Source organism: Notolabrus celidotus, chromosome 16 (assembly GCF_009762535.1).
Source record: "Notolabrus celidotus isolate fNotCel1 chromosome 16, fNotCel1.pri, whole genome shotgun sequence".
NCBI classification, from domain to species: Eukaryota; Metazoa; Chordata; class Actinopteri; order Labriformes; family Labridae; genus Notolabrus; species Notolabrus celidotus.
In genome coordinates, this window is record NC_048287.1 from 204233 (window position 1) to 225277 (window position 21045).

At 41.7% G+C, this 21045-nt stretch overlaps 1 protein-coding gene across 1 annotated transcript in view; it reads left to right on the forward strand.

The window, feature by feature from the left end:
- The first annotated feature begins 780 nt into the window (after positions 1 to 780).
- kcng2 (potassium voltage-gated channel, subfamily G, member 2) overlaps positions 781 to 21045 on the forward strand; it is a 67200-nt gene continuing 46935 nt past the window's right edge. Inside the window, exon 1 of the mRNA XM_034704217.1 lies at positions 781 to 1256. The gene's annotated coding sequence lies outside the window, so the exon portion shown is untranslated. The remainder of the gene's footprint in view (positions 1257 to 21045) is intronic.

Sequence of the window (21045 nt, forward strand, 5' to 3'; positions counted from 1 at the left end):
TTAAACTTTCACTATGAGAATGTTTTGCTGAGGACCGGTTTTGAATCAGTCACGTTCATTTGCTCATGAATCAGCGGCGCTCGTGCATGTGAGCGGGGGCGTCGTTTTGGAGGAGCTCCGAGGGGAGGGGGGGAGGGGTTAGACGACATGCTACATTCAAACTCATGCCATTTTCCGAGACTACCAACCCCAGCTTTAAGTCATGATATATTTATTTAATTTTCCATACAGACAAAGATCAAAAACAACAAAGACAATACAGAAATAATAAAGAGAAAACCAAACAAAATGAGATACATCTGGCTTCCGGTAACAGGACAGCCAAGGGAAAAAGATTGTTGTAAAACAAAAGCAAAATCTAAATCCATATTTAAACCTTTTCTAAACCCCATCATGCCGCTTACCTGCTGAGACTTCTTCAGTTCTTTTTTCGTTTGGAGTCAGGTCTAACACGACAATGTGTTTTGAAGAACAAAGATAAGAAAAGGACCCCAGTTATGAGTTTTTGGTTGATATCTAAATAAAATCGCAATTATGTCAACACAGCACTGAGCTCTGACCTACATAAGCATCAGTCATTTTCAGTGATCAGCTTCATAAAGCAGAAATCATTTGTTAGTCAAATGTTGTTGCCAGGTGAGACAAATGATGATGATATGGTCCAAACCGTTCTCAGGGGAAAGGTAATAATTAGAGTCCAGACCGTGGCACAGCAGGAAGAAGACATAAATACAGAACACTCCCACTGACGCTGTGGCATTATTCTGAAGCACTTCGTGGTTTCCCAGAGACACAGTTGGGCAGAGCGCAGCGCGCCGCCGAGCTCCGGACGCACCTGAGCGGAGAACGGAGTGACCATCAGGGAGCAGGAAACAGCCTTTCACTTTCTCCGAGCTTCAAACACTCCTCTGCAAACATCTGCCACGTCGTCTCTCGTGGAGAGAGGACTGGACTGACTGAGTATCAGCTGCTGTGGAGTAACATGTCTACCTCTTCTGCGTCTCTCGCGGACCCAATCATTGTTTTGGCGCTTGGCACGCGTTTCACCGCGTTCATGTTTTAAACGTTTAGACGGCGAGTTTCAGAATCATTAAGAGTCCTCGCGGCATGTGAGCGCTACGAATCGTGTTCAGAGTTCATGTTTTTCCTGCGATGTCCCAGAGCATCTGCGTGGAAAACTTGAAGGCATGCTGCATGTTGACTGTTCCGACCGTGCGAGCAAGCTGAGCCAGATGGACACAAGCCCGAGACACTGGGTAAGTGTGGGAACAAGGATGTTTATCCCATCATCACTTTGTGTTTCTGATTGAATTAAGACACATTTTAATTATCGGAGCCATAATCAGGAAGCTTAAATGACTGAACACACATTCAGGGGCATGTCCAGAACTTTTTGACCAGGGTGGCCCTACCGAGGCTCTCACATAGGCAGGGGTGGCCAGTGCATTTACACATAAATCACATTTACCCTTTCTGTCTTCACAACCTACTTTCATTTAAGTATTTTATAGTTGTTATATTGCCTTTGACTTAAAACACAAACATGACAAAGTGTCCTAAATCTTCTAAGCTTGATTCTTTAAGGACTAAAAAAATATGTTTTTTCAAAGTCACATTTGAGGGCACTAATCAAGAAATCTACTGTCAGCCTTTTAACTCATCCCAAATTAAAGATTTTAACAGCCAGTCATAGTTTAGGATTTTGGGGTGGTCCCTGGGGTGGCCAATTGGATTCCAAGGGGTGCCAGTGCCACCCTTGCCCACCCTTCTGGACACGCCACTGCACACATTTGATTGGAGCCTGGATAGTTGCAGTATATCTCTCATGTGTGATAAAATTCTTTATTTATTGTGTGTATCGCTTTGGTTTCCACATGGGAGTGAGTGAAAGAGTCACTGATTTTAAATGTTTTACTTGGAAGTGCCATGTTGCAGGCGGAGTGCTTCATGAAGTGTCCTCGTGGTACTTTTCTTCCCCTCCTCCTCATGGTGAGCTCCTGTCATCACCATCACCATATAAGACTGTTATCTTCAGTCCTCCCTTAAAGACATCTATGAGAGAGTGCTGTGACTCTCCTCAGGCAGCCTGGAGCATGTTCTGTTGTTTGTTGGGTTTGTCAGTATTTTCAGTAAAAGAGTTACAACATAAGTAGATCAGAAGCGACCCTGCCTTCAAAAGACATCCCCCCTTTCCACTTTCTCCTATTGATTGTCCATATGTTCCTGCCACTGCCTCCCCGTGTGGGATCATTAACCTGTTGATGTGAGGAGACGGATGCCTTTGTCTCTCCTGCGCAGTAAATCCTCCGGTCTTAGCACACACCAGTGGGCCCTTGAAGCCATTGAGTACAAACTAATGAGCACAGATGTTCCAAATATGACAACTTGCACTGTATCTTGGTGGCTTTCAACAACAAAATTTGCCCTGCACCCAAATTAAACAGCATCTCTTCTCACTCATTAGTCCTCCTGCTCGGGAGCTGAAGGTGAGTCAATGAGCGTAAAGGGTTTTTGGATGGAGAAGCGGGGCGTAATGAGAATGTAAAACAGAGAAAAGAGGAGTGATGTGGCACATTTCATGTGTTTGTAAGTAGGCAGCTGTTGTTGTCTTTTGTATTTTGCTGTGATCTCTAAACTCTGTGTCCTAATGACTGTGCTTCCACACAAACATCACATTCCCTGCTTTCAGACTCATGGCATCAAATAGATCCTTTCCCTTGCAGCAATTTACTCAACCCATTATCTCCTCATCCCTGTCTCACACTATGTTAATCCAGCCCTTTGAATCGCCTGATTGACACTGACTGCCAGGCACAGAGTGCAGATTCAATTTCAATTAGAGATGTTCTCTGTACTTCAGTAACTTTCATGAAGCGGTGCTGATATGAAGTGTAACAGATCGGGAGTGTAGTTCTGAAGTCTCCAGCTAAGGCGCTGGATGGTTTTGTATTTTTGGTGGGCCCATGCCAAAGGGAGAGGGCCGTGCAGCTTTTCCCAACACGGAGAGGGTGATTAAAACATCAGTATGTGACAGCTGTGGTGGATATGACAGAAGCACAGGAGGAGATATGATGAATGAGTTTTAGAGAAAAAACAAAGAGGAAAATAAATCGCAGGTCAGCATCACATTAACAGTCCACTGTTACCTTTTTGTCTTATTTTATAAAACGTCCATTTTCAAAGTTTACTACAGTACATAAGGGATAACGTAAGGTTAGCAGGTAGTTATGGGAAATAGAATCCTGACAGGGTGAAGCAAGACCCTAATCATACATTACTCTGTTTATTATCTGGCTACCAACTTAAGATACAAACTCGTAGTTAAAAACATTGATTAAAGATGATTTTATTGATTTAAATGATTTATGTTTACAGTTTTTAAAAATAGTCCCAGTGATTCCTCGTCAGTGATCGTTCCATGGTGATGGATTCTTCTCTGCCTGTTGTGGTGGATTGAACATGAAACTGTCCTCATTCAGCTCTCCTTCTTCTCTTCGTTTAACTTTCTTTGGAGAGATCACTAACCTAAAGTTTCTCTCACCTGCTCCGCTCCTTCATCATATTGATGGACAGGATCCAATATGGAAACATCTGTAGCCTGCTGATTTAGCATGCTAACTGAGGCTAACGTTTTCAGCTATGTTGTTTTGATGCTAACGGAAGCTAACAGTTTCCCCTCACCTTACGGTCTATGGTGTCAACAAGCGGAAGCTAAATGTGTCTGAACTCTTCTCTGTGGATTGATTTGACATGATGTGTGATCAGTTTGTCTCTGGTGTTGATCATGTTAGTGAAATTAATAACTGCTGTCAAGGGGTTTAGACCAATCAGAATCAAGCTTCTTACACAGCTGAAAGATCAGTAAGATAGCTCATTAGTAATGGTCGTTAACTTATCCATGTGGCTTACTAAAATACATTCAGCCAAGTATTCCTTTGTTTATTTGTCTTTACCTGTTGTACCATTGTGTCACATCCCCTTTTTTGAATGTCAAGAATACTTTTACAAGAACAATTGTTCATTGATTCATTGATTACAGCTACATTGTCTGAGATGAGAGGCTCAGTGTTGCCAACTCCTCAGGGAGGAAAGTAGCTATTGGCTGTCCTAAAAATCGCTAGAAGTCGCTAGATGACGTCATCATTTAATTTGCATAATTGTAATTATAATGGACGCTGCAGGAGAGATGAGTAACGTTGAAGGAGAGACAACAAGAGGTTAAAAAACACCCTAAATATGTTTATAACTACACTGAGGAGCCTCCAACAAATCAAAGTAAAACATTCCATTTTTCAACCAGAACATGTTCTACATGTTTATTGTATACAATCTACATTAACTATCTAAATGGACCAAACAGAGACAGGAGGCGGGATCAATCAGCGGTGTCCTCGTGCATGATACATTAGCAGTCTGGATGCTGAGGGGTGAACTCCTCCTGCTCTGAATGCAGCTAGGAGGGACTCACAGCAGCATCCACTGCTCATTGAGTAGAGTAAAGCCCACATCCACAGGATGCGTCGCGTTACGTTACGGCTGCGCCGCGCACGTCGCAGCAAATAGGTTCCCATTCAAGTCAATGCTCTAGAGTCCACAGGGCGCGCTGCGGCGCGTCCCAGCTCAGTCTCTGGAGTGTTCCGCCGCGCCGCTCTGCCAGAGATACGCGGGGAGTCTATTTTCGCCGCTCTCCGCGCCCAGCACGCGTCAATCGACACAGAAATGATCGAACTATCCCGGAAGTCAGGCACGAGGATCATATGCAACATCCGCTCACTTTCAAAATAAACACCATGTGCAAACACAAGATCGTAAATTTCACCACTTCTTCAACATTACGTCATAACCTGTGGCATCGGGCCAGACGTCAGTCTCAAAAGATATCCGACACCATGGACGAGGAAAAGTTTATACTGTGTTGTTCTCGCGCGTTTTGGAGTTCTCGAGGGATCTTGAGTTTCCTGCTCCGGAGTGCGCGCCGCTCCAAACACGCATCCTATGGACCAGGGCGAAAGCCCCGGGATGGAGCAGAGCCGTGTTGCAGCCGTAACGCGGCGCACACGCATCCTGTGGATTCCCCGAGTCAGAACGATACATGCTTTCACGTCAGTCTCCAAAAGTCTCCATTAACACCAGAAGAAGCTGCTAGATTTGTCTGAAAACTCACTAAATATAGCGACAAAGTCGCTAAGTTGGCAACGCTGGTTAACGTGACTGTTTGGAAAAGTTGGAGCTAACCTTATTTTGGACAAACAGGCCTGCAGAGAAATGTGCTGGGAAGACTTGGTGAGCAGAGATGGGGGCATTTGTCCTTCCTCACTTGTGATTTTAGAATAATGCATTAAGGAGCTCAGTTGACCTTGTTTAATAGAATATACTTTGCACTCCCTTAAACACTGTAGTTTGCTGATTGACTGTAGAAGAAAGAAGGTTCCTCGTGTGAAAGTAAAATCACATGTCTCATGAACTTGTGCTTACACCATGTAAACAGTGACGTTTTAGAATAAGGGAAATCTTGTCTACTTGGATCAACCCATTTATTATTCATGCTGTTGAAACCAGGCCTTCATGTTTTGCTGCCTCAATAATGGCATTGTAATTTGAAACAATAATGTTAAAGCTTTTTAAAAATGTGCTCACTTCCTGTGACTCAGAGTCTAAAAGGTGCCTCTCCCTTCAGCCCCTGTGATTGCTCTGTGAGAAGGACTCTTCCCATGATTGTTGGAGTCAGAAAGAGAGAGAGAGATTTGGCGTCATTCTAGGTTATAAAACCGTTTTCTCTCCGCTAATTGCTGCACTGCTTCTGCAGGCAGAGAACTTAATTGTCCTCATATTTTGGAGTACGGACTGTCATTGACTGAAAGTTCACATCGAGGAGGCGCAATCAGTCTGATTTAGCAGCAGGTCAGGTGATGGTTCAGTGTCAGTCAAGATCTCTCTGTCCCAAAATAGACTTCTGCTTCAGGGCCTCTTTTAGATGAAGATGGAGGGGATGTGGGAAGGCAGATGTATCAGTGATGCATAGGCTGTGGATTTATGCAGAGAGGCATGTAAATTATATTTGCATGAGCAACTGGTGGTAAGAGAACAGCGCAGGGTCTACATGCAGTCTCCATCTTCTTAATTTTGAAGAAGGAAAGAGAGCTCCTGTTTGCGTCTGTCACCTCGAGCTGAGAGGAAGAAGAGTTCATGTTGTTCAGAGAGTGATGGTTCACTGATTTTGTTTCTGAACACATGCACAGAGGCCTTGAGGTTGCAGGAAAGAGCTCTCCTGTTGAGGATGAAAGAAAATGACCTCACCTGCTGTACTTGACTCTTCTAACGAGGAACAGAGTGATGTAAAGTACTTGAAATGAGAGCAAATTGTCGCTCAGAATCACATGTAATAGGTACGCTGATGCTCTAATAGTCCGGTTTGTATGTGTGCCAGATCCTTGCTTGTGTTTGTTTTTACTGACTCATTGGCATATTTTTTGCAGACAAACAAATATGTGATGCAGAGACTAAATGTGAGAAGCACTATCATTTACTCAGAAAACATATTAGATACTACTGACTTGTTGTTACACTTTTGTAAACTGACAAGATTTTCTGACAAGACTCTGTATTCCCCAAGTCCACATACACAGCTGTTTTCACTTAAGAAGCGAAACAAGACCTCGCCTTTGTTTTTTCAAAGTGCTCTCACACCTGGACAGTTTGGAGAAGTTGCTCTAACATGTGGGTGGTTGCTCTCCTTGGTTCTGGCTGTTCTGACACATATGAACCATAGACTGTATAAATAACGGACGTAATATCTGTGACATCACCTATCTGTTCCTGAGCGCTGTTTTGAAGACGGCGGAGGGAGCCATATTGGAAATGTTGAACTGAACCTAACTTGGTGTGAGGTAAACAGGCAGGGTTTGAGCCTCCTAGCCAACAGCGATGTGTTCCCGCCTGTCAGTCAAGTCAGTCATGTCCTTATTTTGACAAAAACTGGTAATCTTAATATCTTCTGAACCGTCGCATTAGAAAAAAATTCACCCCCCATACAGTGTGTGCTGATAGAGAAATGAGCTATTCAGACCTAAACAGTTTTTTGAACCAGGCTGTAAACATGTTTATTTCTGCTGTAAAGATTGTCTCTTTGATTGGGTGTGTATGTGGTTTCTGGTGTTCCTGCAGCCAGCCTTAAGCGGATTCTCAATAAATTGCAGTTTATAATAATAATAATAATAATAATAATAATACATTTTATTTATAAAAGCGCTTTAAAAGGTTCTCCAAGCGCTTTATATGAAAATACAATTATACAATAGGAAGCAAAAGGAAAACAGTGCAAAAAAGCAAAGAAAAGCAAGGCAGCAAAATAAAACAAAACAAGAAAAAAAATCAATCAATCAATTATAACGCTTCTGCATGAGTTTCATATTTTGAGACCGGAGGTTGCCGCTTGGTTTAGACTGTTTCGAAAATGCATACTTAGTTATTAATGGCTTAAAAGTCAAAGTGCTTTTGCACCAAGACCTAAAAATACACACAAGTCATTGCTTCCAACTGAGGTGGGCCTATGTGTGAGGCTCACAGCTGCAGACTGTCAGACGTCAGAATTACAACTGACTAAGTGGCGGTAGCATATATCTTTAGATGTGTAATTGACTACCAGTGTAATTTCTAAGTCTCATGGAGTGTGGAATAGATTTAACACCTCAATAATATACCTTATTTGGAGTTTGGGTTCAGCTCCATCCAAGCTGAGAAGCTGCCTTAAAGCTAAGCTAACGAAAACTCCCGCAAGTTTTCAATCCACACACAAAAAAAGTCAAAATGAAGATGGCTCCTTTAATCGTTGTCCAAGTTCTGCTGTAAAAGGAAGTTGGTGGCCAAGTTCTTGTTCTTCTTGAATGCAAAGTAGGTTTGTATCACCAGTGCTAATACATTTTTTTCCTACAATCTATATAAACACAGTCCACAATAGATAATGTTATCCCACAATGCAGTAATGACTTGTATCATGCAGGCCTAATTTGGACAGAGCCAGGCCTGCTGGTTCCCCAGCTCAGTCTTTATGCTGATATGATTAACTATAATCTTATCATGTAACTGCCAGCAAGAAAGGGAAAAAGCACAATTCCAAAAATGTCAAACGGATGCCCTCTAGGTCTGGAAACTCTAAATCAGTAATACTTTTAAAAGCCCAAACAGCAGAAGCTTGAATGTTAAAGAGACATATTTGCCCTTCTGTTGATCTCCTCCTATATAAGTTGAATGAATTCCTGCTGTGGCCCTGAAGCCATCTCTGGGTGCAGTGTCAGACTCAATAAGCTGCTGCTGTCAGAGGCACTTTGCAGGCTCGTAGTAGAGGTGCTGCACTTTGCCTCCTCGCAGGGAGAAAACGTCCTGCTTGGAAAATGATTGGCCTCATAGCAGAGGAGCAAACTCTGAGGATAGCCAGAGGGTCCCCACTCTTAATTTGTTGTGATGATGTGTTGAGCCTCCCCTCATCAGCTCCGCAGCCTCAGGTCCACTACAGTCATTCAAGGATCACTGGTAGACTTTCACCCTGTGCTTTCACGATGGTGTATCCAGACGGCAATGTTTAATAAAATCAAGAAACGTCTTAGCTTGTTGAAACAGAATGACTCCATAGATGTGTAGTTGGGTTTAAAGACCCTTTTTTTCCTCAGAGGATGAGAAACATGTCAATCCTCTCTGACTGACACGTCTCACTGTTTGATCAGAGAGTGATGAAACAGATCTGATTCAGCCAAAAAGCAGGATGCTGTAAATCACTGTCACAACGTCAAAAGCTTAAAAGCTGGCATCTCTTGATCATCATCTCTTTAATGTAGTTTTTTTAGGATCAGCCAACTGTCTTTGAAAAGGTTTTGAGTTCCTGAGGTTTCCTCAGTCTATGGAGCAGTGGTCAGCAGCCTCTCCTCAGTTAAAGGGACAGTTGCATCACCTGTGGGGTTGTATGAGTTGATGTTGATCAGCTCTGCTCCTTTGTTGAGAAATCGCAACTGAAGGTTTTTATTTATTTATTCATTTATTTTTTATTTTTATTTTTATGTATCATTATTTTTTATTTGGATCCCTGAAGCTGAACTGTCCCACACTGCAGACAAGGTCAGCTTTACCACGTCATTTAGCTCATTTAAGGAAATCCTGACCCAAACACGGATGTGTTTAGAAAACGTTCTGTGCTTTACTTTGCCGTCAGAAAGTAATACTAGTAAAGTTACACAGATGTGACACATGATATAATAATAACAATAATAATAACAGATGTGACACATAATAATAACAATAATAATAACTTTATTAATATAGCACCTTAAAAACAAATGTTACAAACAAAGTACTTTGACAAGCTACTACTACTCGTCTCATCACTATCGCCACTCCCTCTCTCTTCTTCTCCTCTATCTGTCTTTCCAGACCCAACTCGGTCGAGGCAGACAGCTGTCTAACATGAGTCTGGTTCTGCTCGAGGTTTCTGCCTGATAAAGGAAGTTTTTCCTCTCCGCTGTAACTAGCTAAATACTGTGAGGTGCAATGCTCATGGTGGATTAAGGTGGGGTCAGACTGAGGTTAACCTTGTCTTGAAGTTGGGTCTCTGTTCATAATTTGACATAGAGTGGTCTAGACCTGCTCTGTTTGTAAAAGAGTCTTGAGATAACATTTGTTGTGATTTGGCGCTATACAAATAAAGATTGATTGATTGTTTGAAGGATTGACTAACCAAGCGTGGCAGGATTCGGATGATGGTAAAAAACTTTAACAGACAGATAGGAGTGTAGAATTTCTAAAGATGCAAAACCAAAATGCAATGCAAAAGATTAAAAAGAATAAACTCAAATTAAATAGAATTAAGTGATGAAACAGTTAGGGATGGGCATTTCAAGTTAAAATACTATTTTATAATCATTGGCTTCTATTCAACGATTATTCGAATAAACACCCCTCACCCAACTATGTGACAGTCACGTTAACCAGCAGCAGGACGAGGTGCTGCTAGTAGTGGGCACTGACAGCGTCTGTCTCCATCTTTATGTCGGTGTTTCTGTGACGTGTCGTGGCATGTGTGTTTACATTTTACAGTCAGGCTCAGTCTCTGGAAATGCATGTGTAGTAGTGTGAGATTCAGAAACAGAGAAAATCTCTGCGACTGTCTCTAATGTTTTCTTCTTCTGTTATTTCAGTCAGACAACTCACGTTTTCTTAATAAGTTTATTGCAGCATACAGTATTGTGTTTGACGTGTGGGCTCCGAACTTCATTACTCCTTGTAGATTATTTAAATGCAGACATTAGGAGCAATGAGAGAGGACTAACCCCCCTCGGAGCCCGCAGGTGGAAGCCGGGGAGGAGGTGGGGACGAACTTCACACAGAACTGAGCAGAACAGCAGGAGCGCTGCAAGCAGAGGCAGAGACAGGGAGACTTGCCGTTTAAATAGACCGCCGAATGAGGATGTTGAGATCAGCTGATGGAGAGGTGGTGACGTGTCAGTATGATGAGCGCGGCTCGAGTTGTCTGCCTGAACTAGCTTGCAGGCAGCGCTCCATTTAATCAATCAATCAATCAATCTTTATTTGTATAGCGCCAAATCACAACAAACGTTATCTCAAGACGCTTTTACAAACATAGGAGGTCTAGACCACACTATGTCAAATTATGAACAGAGACCCAACACCAAGACAGGGTAAGACTCAGTCTGACCCCACCTTAATCCATCATGAGCATTGCACATCGCAGTATTTAGCTAGTTACAGTGGAGAGGAAAAACTTCCTTTTAACAGGCAGAAACCTCAGGCAGAACCAGACTCATGTTAGACAGCCATCATGCCTCGACAGAGTTGGGTCTGGAAAGACAGATAGAGGGGAGTAAGAGAGAGAGGTGATAGTGATGAGATGAGTCGTAGAAGCTGTTGCCGCTGGAGTCCAGCACGTCCGTATCAGCTGGAGTCCAGATCGTCCACAGCAGGAGGACGTCTACAGCAGCTCAGAGGAATCTACAAGACAATGGAGCTCAGGGACTCCAGAAAGGTCTATGGTTAGTAACTTTAATGGGACAGGCAGAGTTAAAGTAAGTGATGAAGGGGTTGGGGGGAAGAGGGTGAGCTAGGATCCCAGTGTGTCAGTGTGCCAGTTCCCCCGGCAGTCTAGGCGTATAGCAGCATGACAAAAGCTGGTCCAAGCCTGATCCAGCTCTAACTATAAGCTTTATCAAAAAGGAAAGTTTTAAGTCTATTCTTAAAAGTGGAGAGGGTGTCTGCCTCCCGGACCCTGACTGGTAGATGATTCCAAAGGAGAGGGGCCTGATAACTGAAGGTTCTACCTCCCACACTACTTTTAGAGATTTTAGGTACAACTAGCAAGCCTGCATGTTGGGAGCGTAGAGTTCTAGAGGGGTAATAGGGCACTATGAGCTCTTTAAGATATGAGGGTGCCTGATTTTTAAGGGCTTTGTAGGTTAAAAGAAGGATTTTAAATTCTATTCTACATTTTATTGGGAGTCAGTGTAGAGAAGCTAACACTGGAGAAATGTGCTCCCTCCTCCTAGTTTTAGTCAATACTCGAGCTGCGGCGTTTTGAACTAGCTGAAAAATCTTTAGAGACTTATTGGGGCAGCCTGATAAGAGGGAGTTACAGTAATCTAACCTGGAGGTAACAAATGCATGGACTAGTTTTTCTGCGTCGCTCTGAGATAGGAAGTGTCTAATTTTAGAAATATTGCGCAGGTGAAAATAGGCTGACTTAATGCGGTTAGCAAATAGCTTCCAGACGCTCTGTAGCCACCGTCTGGTGGGAATACGTATTACAACCAGGAACCGGTAAAAACGATGAAAAATTTTACTTTTTAAATGAGAAAATATTCAAAGTAACTCTTTGATTTTTACTAGGTGAACAATTATTCGAAAATCATTGCCCATCCCTAGAAACAGTAGATCCATAAATCATTGTTACAGAGGATTTTCAAAGAAAATAATTCAATAAATAAACAAATAAATAAAGGCATTAAATGACGATAAAAAGGTTTTAAGAAGAGGACAACATCACATCAGAGATAAGAGAAAAGGATAAAGAACATTAAAATAATAAATGAAAAAATTAATGATAAAAAAATTAAATAATCAAGAAAAATTAAAAACAATGAATTAGTTAAATTAAAAAAAAAGTGTGTTAAAAGTAGAAAAAAAGGGAAGTCATCCCCCGCCCCCCCTTCTCATTGGATGAAGAGGTGCTTTATAATTTGAAGCTTGAGAAGCTCAGGATTACAATAAAAGGCTCGGTGAAATCATTTCATGTTACTTGTGATCCCTTTTTGAACTATATACATTCTCTAGATTTCTCCCTGCAGTTGGAGGACTGATATGTGCAATTTTAACTTACTCTTTGTTGTCTATTTTAATTAATATGACTATTCTATTTTATTTATTTATTTCCCATGTATGTATTATCAATGTTATTTTATTTTATTATTTATTAATTTATGCATGTATTTATTATTATTATTATTATTATTATTTTATTATTATTATTATTATTATTATTATTATTATTATTATTATTACTACTACTAAATATTTTTTGTAGTTGTTGAATGGCCTTGTAATGGGGGGTGGGAAAGGGAGTTGACATTCAGATGTGACAATTGATGTTTATTCTATATTTTTATACCTTATGTTGTATATCACACTGTCTGTCTAAAATGTTTAAAATCTTCTATAAATAAAATAGAAAGAAAAAAAGAAGTCACATAGAAGCAAGTCTGAAAGTATATTTAATGAAGTGTATGAAGTTAATAGTTAATGCAGAGTCGACACAGTGTCAGACTAACGACTCTGCTTTGAGCTGCTAGGTTTTGAGTTTTCTTCAGTGCCGCTGTCCCTCCTCTCAGCTGTGTTTACATTCAGCCCTGGACCCCTCTCACCCTGTGACATGATTGGCTGTTCAATGCCGCCTTCTTCTTCTGTCAAATGTTGTGCGGCAACTAGTGTTTAAGGCTCATTAGCGCCCACTCCATTTTAAGTGGCCGGGGGGTGTAGTTACATGTTTATTCATGTCAAATTTTTATTGAAAATGTTTATATTTATATCGAGAAAAATTCGATCATGATAATTGTGGTTATCGAATTATCGCCCAGCACTAACCAAAGGTAATGGTGTAACTTCTGAAAATTGAAGAAAGCGGGTGAAACAGTGAGACAGGGAGCTCTGGAAGGTGAGCAATGCAGACTGAACCATGTGGGACAATTTAGTCCACACATCAACATGTGTCATATAGGTAGGTTATATGATAAGCTAATTTTCACCTGCATATTATAACATCTGTTATTGGGAACAAGCAACACATGCTGATGGACGATGATGAAAATCTGTCTGACTTCGTGTTTGCGGGTTGTGTTGAGGGCTTCAGAATTTCTCTGAGTCCTCTTGACGAGGATTAATGAAATGGGTAGTCTTTCTATGGGCTGTCACTGTCCCTCTGATGGTAGAACTCCTCATCTCATCAAAAACCTCTGTGTTGTGTTTGGATGATGAATGAGCACAATATGAGTGTAGGCCCATCCTCAAGGAATACAAAACTGGACAAAACAGAAAGTGCCCCCCTAAAATGTAATGAGTATCACTCTGACTCTGTGTGATCAACTGATGGACCTTACTTCTTACTCTCTTGTCACTTATTATACTCACACAAGTACATCAGACCTGCCAACACTCCCGATTCAGGCGGGAGTCTACCGCTTTTTAACTTTTTCTCCCACTGTACTCCCGAGTTGTTATTTCTCTGGACAATCTCCCTGATTGATGTTGATGTCAATCAAATGAGTGTCCCTCAACTTCTTTTTCAAGAAGTCCTCTACTTGAGCCTTATATTCAAACCCCAAAAAACATCCACCCCTCCTCTCCCTGTAGATGGTTAGATCCAAAAGATGCTGCATGAGAGGGTTTCTGACAGCAGGTACTGGTACACACCCACTGACCCACAGACACAGAGCGACAGGTAGATCTGTGACACGCTACCGGTGTCACAGATCTACCTGAGGGACCCACTTAAGCTGCTGAAGTGTTCATTAGACAAGTTGTTATGAGTTCAACAAACTTCTGCACTGTTTATAGATTTGATCCATCCCTCATTAAAGTGGGTTAGCCCTGTTCTTATAGCTAACTTCAGTTGTGACGTGCAATTATGCAGCATCATTTTTAAAGTTCATCAGGAGAGTTTAGAGCTGTGTGAATCTGATGACAGAGTGCTGACAGCGTCACTATCACAATATCACAGGTGAAGTTATGAAATCACTTAACTCTACCTGATAACCTCAGGTGGAGATGCAGAGGAAATCTCTTCCTTCTTTAAATAAAGAGCAGAAAGCAGCAGAGGCTGAGGATGCAGAGGTTACTGTAGGTCAGAGAACATTTAGCTGTAGCTAATAAATAGGATTTAAAGGACCCAGATAAATGACTTTAAAAAGCACATAGAGATGTAGATTCCTGTTACAGAGACTCCTGTATTGAAATAATACTATAATGGTGTTAACATCAAAATATGGTGTCAACACAAACCCCTCTACCTGGAACATGTTTGTGTTACTCCTCACTGCAGTGGCTCACTCTACTCTCACTCTTCAACATGTTGATGAGTTTTGCCATATTTATTAGACATGGATTCGTAAATGTTGTATGTTTTCAATATTTTATTTTACTGCAAACCTTGAAATGAAGAGACATTTAAAGTATTTGACTTACATATCCATTTATTAAGTGTATTCATCTGTAGTTCAGGGTTATATATGGACGGGGTTGCTGGGTATAGACAGATTTTTACGATACTCTAGAAAATCTCCCTATTTTTCCCAATCCAATGTTGGCAGGTATGCTACATTGAAGAGGAAATCATTCACTTCAAGTTTCTCCTTTTCTCCTTGTGCTGGTTGTTCCCTCATTCATAATTTGTATTTAGCTGCTGCTTTTGCACTTAAGATATTTCACCATCAATAGTAAAAGTATATAAATCATATTGTTTTATTGTCATATTAATACTGAGTGCACCATCAGCATGTGGAGGTAAAGAAATGTGTGTGTGTGTTCATATGGAAATGAATAAATAAACCATTAGCACAGACATTAAACATTAAACATGTATTGACTTCACGTGTGCTTTAAAGCACTTTTATGGTTCATATATCTCTGCTCATTGATCAAAATTAATGTGTTCATTCACTTTCTGACATAATCAGAATCAGAATCAGAATCACAGAGAACTTTAATCTCAATGTATCTCAAGAATACAAAGAATTTGACTCCGGTATTTTTGCGTACTCCCTGTACAAACATAAAGACAGACACTAAAAATCAAGTACTAATAAAAAATATATATTAAAAAAAGTACAAAAGGCACGAGTGCAATAAAAAGAAACAATAGACAAACATGATAATGTGCAATAGTGCAAGGATGAAGGTGGCTGTCCATGAGGTAGCTGGTTTATGACACAGTGTTAAGTGTTCATCAGTGTGACAGCCTGGGGGAAGAAACTGTTCCTGTGTCTGGATGTTTTTGCGTACAGAGCTCTGTAACGCCGACCGGAGGGGAGGAGTTTGAAAAGTGAGTGTCCAGGGTGTGAGGGGTCTGCAGAGATGTTACTGAATGGAGGGCAGACTGACTCCAATGATCTTCTCTGCAGACCTGACTATGCGCTGCAGTCTGTGCCTGTCACATTTGGAGGCAGAGGGAAACCAAACCTTGATGGAGAGAGACAGGACAGACTGGATGATGGAGGTGTAAAAGATGATGAACAGTTCTTGGGGCAGGTTGAACTTCCTGAGCTGTCTGGAAGTGCAGCCTCTGCTGTGCCTTCTTCCTTATGGAGTCTATGTGGGAGGTCCACTTCAGGTCCTGGGAGATAGTAGATCCCAGGAACCGGAAGTTGGGGGGGTTGGTTCGTCTAAAGTCCACTGTCAGCCCCACAGTCTTGAGTGGGTTCAGCTCCAGACTGTTCTGGCCACACCAGAGGACCAACTGTTCCACCTTCCGTCTGTATGCAGCCTCATCACCATCCTGGATGTGACCAATGATGGTGGTATCGTCCGCAAACTTCAGGAGTTTAACAAAGGGGTCCCCTGAGGTGCAGTCGTTTGTATAGAGGGAGAAGAGCAGTGGGGAGAGAACACATCCCAAGGGTGGCGCCAGTGCTGACTGTCCGTGTGCTGGATGTGATACTCCCCAGCCTCACCTGCTGTGTCCTGTCTATCAGGAAGTTGGAGATCCACTGACAGGTGGGGGCTGGCACAGAGAGGTGGGAGAGCTTCTGGTGGAGAATGTTGGGGACGATGGTGTTGAACGCCGAGCTGAAGTCCACAAACAGGATCCTTACGTACGTCCCTGCAGAGTCCAGGTGCTGTAGGATGTAGTGCAATCCCATGTTGACTGCATCCTCGGCAGACCTGTTTGCTCAGTAGGCAAACTGCAGGGGGTCCAGCAGGGGTCCTGTGATGTCCTACAGGTGGCTCAACATCAGCCGTTCGAAGGATTTCATGACTACAGATGTCAGGGCAACAGGCCTGTAGTCATTCAGTCCTGTGATGGAGGGTTTCTTGGGGACAGGGATGATGGTGGAGCGTTTGAAGCAGGAGGGGACCTTGCACAGCTCCAGAGATCTGTTGAAGATCCTGGTGAAGATGGGGTCCAGCTGATAAAGCACTTTAAGGCTCACTGAGATTGGAAATAGAAAATTGATTACTGCTTCTTTCTGTTTTTACTGAAGCATGTTTTTTTGCAGCTTTTACGGTGTTTGGATTGATGTATTCTGCGTTCAGTTAAATAATAAATGTGCTACACAGGTAATAATCCACAGGAGTTTGTCTGTTTTGACGCCTCTGGCTCTCTGTTCCCTTCAGAGTTCAGATCTGTTGAAGCAGCTCCTTTTCAGTCAGCAGCCTGGACTAGGATAGAAAAGGTTGTAAAGATTGATTGGGTACAATATTGATTAATTTTCTGTTTCATTTGCTGACCAGGGGCCATATGCATGTCCATCCATTAGCTATGAAAATGGGCCGTTTGTACAAATGATGAAAAAAAAATGGATTAGCGGTATGCATGAGCCAGGTTAACGCCCCAACAAAGCATTACATTTAATGGAGGTAGACCTCACCATTACAGGTGCTAACGGCAAGATTACCGCACCTCTTTAAAGGATGGAGGACATTGTGCTTATGCGTTACTGTTTAAGACAAAATATGAGAAGACAACAGATATTTAGGGATCAAAGGAATCCTTTGGAAAAGTATGACGATGTCGAAATATACATCAAATTCAGATTTAGGAGATGCAACATAATTCTTAGGTAACCTAGCAGCAACACTGTGAAGTGAATCCTTCCCAAACGACTCCATTAACAAGTCCTCATCCTTCAATGGGGGGACAGGTGGTCCTCCACCTGGACCATGTTGGTGGCGGTGCTTGTTGCGCAAAGCCGCTTTCATGTTGCTTATTTTATTTTGTAGGTCTTCTACTGTGCGCTCAGAAACACCACACGCATTAACCCGGTTCAAGATCTGAAGACAAACTTTCCCTTTCTCCTTGTTTGTTCTCTTTGAGGATTGACTTGCTGATAACAGCTGTTTGCTCATTCTATCATTCTATATTCTTCTAATCAAATGTCCATTTCTTCTTCTGCTGAAACATTGTTTTTTCTTGATCTTCTCTCAGTCACAGCGGTACTGCTCGCCATGTTTATTGTTGTTTATGCGTAGCAGGCATGTGCAGTTTGAATTTGTTGGATCGGGGTTTTCCAGGAGGTTCCCTGGACATATGACGTTTTGCACCAGCCTCGCTTTCATGGCGCAATTAGTTAATTGGCCAATTATTTGCAGTCGTGCATGCGGATAACGCTACAGCCAAATGGGCCGTTCCATAATGGCACTTTAAGGCTAATGGTCCTGTTTGTGTAATTGCTGGATGTGCATATGGGCCCTGGTCTGTGATCAGGGCATAAGGCCTGACAACCATTATTACACGGCTATCTTACTGATCTTTCGGCTGTGTAAGAAGCTTGATTCTGATTGGTCAAAACCCCTTGACGACGGTTATTAACTTTCACTAACATGATCAACACCAGAGACAAACTGATCACACATCATGTCAAATCAATCCACAGTAAAGAGTTCTGACACATTTAGCTTCTGCTTGTTGACACCATAGACCGTAAGGTGAGGGGAAACTGTTAGCTTCCGTTAGCATCAATACAATATAGCTAAAATGTTAGCTTCAGTTAGCATGCTAAATCAGCAGGCTACATACGTGTCCATCTTGGATCCTGTCCATCAATATGATGAAGGAGCGGAGCAGGTGAGAGAAACTTTAGGTTGGTGATCTCTACAAAGAAACTTCAACCATGAGCGGTGGTGATGATAGCAGCAGGGTTCAAAGTTGTGACATTAGTTTCTTTTTAAAGGTGTGTGAACCACAGAGCTCAGAGAAGAAGGAGAGCTGAATGAGGACAGTTTCATGTTCAACCCACAGCAACAGGCAGAGAAGAATCCATCACCATGGAACGATCACTGACGAGGAATCACTGGGACTATTTTTAAAAACTGTAAACATAAATCATTTAAATCAATAAATCATCTTTAATCAATGTTTTTAACAGCGTGTTTGTATCTTAAGTTATTATCCAAGTAATAAGTGGGATAATGTATGGTTAGCAGGTTGTTATTAATGTCACGGTCTTGTCCAACCTGAAGGGGTTATTTTTCCCATAACTACCTGCTAACTATACATTATCCCTTACATATATGTTTTCCTTGTATTCTTTCAAAAGAGAATTGTGGTGTGTTATAATACATTACTGGGGAATTAGATTTCTATTCTTGAGCATGAATTAAGGTGGAGCATTTCTACAGCGTTGTGTTTGGATTTTTCATTCAGTTAAATGTCTCCCCTCCCCCAGGCTGCAGAGTCGACTGTGCCTGGTGTTCCACGTCCTGTTGTGGTGAAAAAAATCTCCATGTGCTTCAAGATTTCATTCACACTACTTATCTGTGTAGATCTAATGAGTTAATGTTCATTAGATTAATCTATCCAGCAGGGAAATCTTCAGATGGAGGACTTCAGAGGGGAGAAGAAAATATTTAATCCATAAGATATCATCCAGTTCCACCAAAACAAGTGATTACATTTTGTTTATTTTGTATAATTTATTTTTTGAACATTTAACATAATGTAGATGACACCCAAACAAATAAAAAATAAAACAGTAAAACACAGGGGACAATTACATTAACAGTAACATGAAACAACAAACAAAAACAAAATCAACAAACAGAACAAAAAAATAAAGTAAAGGACTTATACAGACATTAACTCACTCCTAACACTAACAAGCATGACCTCTATAGTTTCATTTTTTTTTCTTTTTTAAATACATGTTAGCTGTTAAAAAAAAAATATATATAGATATAGATCAAAATGATGACAGAAAATCTTAGATCACAAGTCATATTTTGCAGAACTCTCACTTAAACTTAGGAACTTGGTGCGGGTAATACTTTACCCCAAATGTTTCAAAATGAAATAGAAAATATGATATGAAATAGTGAATTAGGTTTTGAGTTGTGTTGTTTTTACAGTAATCAGCCTGGCCAAGTCTCCCCAAAACAAGCATCAACCTCCGGTCTAAAAATATGAGTCCAATGCAGAAGTGCTAAAAACTGCAGTTCATTGAGGATCCGCTTGAGGCTGGCTCTGGAAGTACCGGAAACCACATACACCAATTCAAAAAAGCAGATCTTGTCTCTGTTCTTGTGGTCTGGGATGCATTTAAGGCGTACTTGAGGGGGCAAATTATAGCGTTCACTGCTAATAAGAAAAGACAGTCTCAGAAGGAACAGCTGGAATTGGTATCCAAAATTCAAGAAATCGATCGACAATATGCACTTAAACAAACTCCAGAACTATACAATGAACGGTTGGAACTGAAAACTAAGTTTGACCTACTTACCACTTACCAAACGGAAAATCTTCTGTCAAAAAGCAAAAGCACCTACTATGAACATAGTGAAAAAACTGGGAAACTACTAGCTAATCAACTAAAGGGATTAAGGGCTAAACAACTTATAACAAGTATTCACACAGACAGCGGAGACACTACTCTAGACCCCACCAAGATAAATGATACCTTTAAAAGCTTTTACTCCCAACTGTATACCTCACAATTTAACGGTGATGATGCAGCTATTAAGGCCTTTCTTGACCCCCTGCCCACCCCAACCATTCCACCAGAGTTGGTGGAGAAAATGGAGACCCCTTTGTCCCAGGCGGAGGTAGCCCTAGCTATTTCATCCATGCAATCCGGGAAATCCCCTGGCCCTGACGGCTTTCCAGCTGAATTTTTTAAGAAATTTTCAGCACTTCTCTCTCCACACCTTGCTACTGTCTTTTCAGAGTCTCTTAAGAATGGCTCACTCCCTCAGTCGATGAACGAGGCTCGTATCACTCTTATAGCTAAAAAGGGTAAGGACCCCACCCACTGTGCCTCGTACAGACCAATCTCCCTGTTGAACACAGATGCGAAAGTCCTCGCTAAGGCACTGGCACGCAGGTTGGAGGAAGTTGTCCCCTTAATAATAGCGCAGGATCAGACTGGCTTTATAAAGAACCGACACTCCTTCTTTAACGTCAGACGCTTATTTAACATTCTCTACTCGAGCTCTGGTGATGTCCCTGAATGTGTTGTATCACTAGATGCCGAGAAGGCGTTTGATCGCGTAGAGTGGAAATATTTGTTTAAAGTCTTGGAAAACTTTGGCTTAGGCCCGCTACTTATAGCCTTGATTAAATTATTGTATGCTTCTCCCATTGCTAAAGTTCAAACTAACAGCACAGTCTCTCAGCCCTTTGCATTAGGTCGCGGCACCCGCCAGGGTTGCCCACTAAGCCCAATTCTCTTTGACTTAGCGATCGAACCGCTCGCAATGGCTCTCCGGAACAGCCGGGGTGTCTCTGGTATTTGGAGAGGGGGTATAGAGCACAGGGTGTCTTTATACGCAGATGATCTCTTGCTA